Source organism: Dreissena polymorpha, chromosome 12, assembly GCF_020536995.1.
Source record: "Dreissena polymorpha isolate Duluth1 chromosome 12, UMN_Dpol_1.0, whole genome shotgun sequence".
Classification (NCBI taxonomy): Eukaryota; Metazoa; Mollusca; class Bivalvia; order Myida; family Dreissenidae; genus Dreissena; species Dreissena polymorpha.
In genome coordinates, this window is record NC_068366.1 from 44,045,387 (window position 1) to 44,046,592 (window position 1,206).

A 1,206-nucleotide genomic window follows, 5' to 3' on the forward strand; every position below is an offset into this window, starting at 1 on the left:
GTTTACTAAACGCACAACCAATCTCAAAACTGAAAGTGTATGCTTGATAATGTAATCACTATAAAGATTGCATCATTCAGATCAAATACGAGAGTGTTTTTGCAGTTTTGAAAGGCAGTCAGATTAAAATACGAATATATTAGTGGGTATAGATGGATTATAGATATAACAATTGAACGATAGTGTCTGGAATATATGGTTCGAACGATACAAGTGGAATTATATTTCAATGTTCGATATCAATGTAAAATGTACTCGAATAAAGGGATGGTGTAAGTACTGTGTAAATTGTTGTGAACACAGTTTTAAATTTAAATTTCTTATATTCTTTGTGCATTCTTTGTTCCGATGGACATGGAAGTGATATTAAAGGGTAAAATCATTGCTAAAAAAGTTGTTCCTTCGATCGATGATCAAAAACTGTTTATCCGCAGAGAATTACCAAAGCGCAACACCTGTTTAAAGGTGGATAACAAGGTTGATGCTGAACAAATGTATCGATTGTATCGTGTGTGAGTTTAAAACTCACCATTGATGCTTGAGCCATTAAATATGTAACGTCAATTAACATGATTGTTAAGTATTTGGCAACCTGATTAAACAGACGGAAACGGTAAAGATCACACATATATTGGAAATTACAACGCAATGTTACATTCGGTTTATTGTTTGCGTTTTTGTAAGTTGCTCTGTTATTTTTTTATAATTCAATGCTTTTTTTGAAAAACATAAAATAAAAAGAAATTTATGAAAATATGTTAGGATAGCTGGGATATAAGATTACTGTCTTTATTTTATTCGACTTGTCTAATAAATGCTTAAATAGCTCGGCAAGCATCGCCGTGTAAATACAACATATACAATCATAATGCTAACGTATGTCATGCAATGACAAAGCTCAAAACTATACAAACTAGACAATAAAAAAGCATTGTTAAACACGTGAAATGAATGACATATACCAAAACAATGTCTTATAAGTGTATTTCTTATTGATCCATATAGTTGTCATAAATCAAAAAGCAACATCACAGTTAACAGAAAGGTAATGAATAACATAAAATAACTTGCTACACAGCATTAGAAGTACTAATTTTTTTTTGTTCAAGTAACCAATTAGTTAATATGTAAATACAAAAATAAAAATAAGAGTGTAGGGCATCCTCTAAATACAAAAAAATAGTATATTATAGTTGTTTTGCTCTT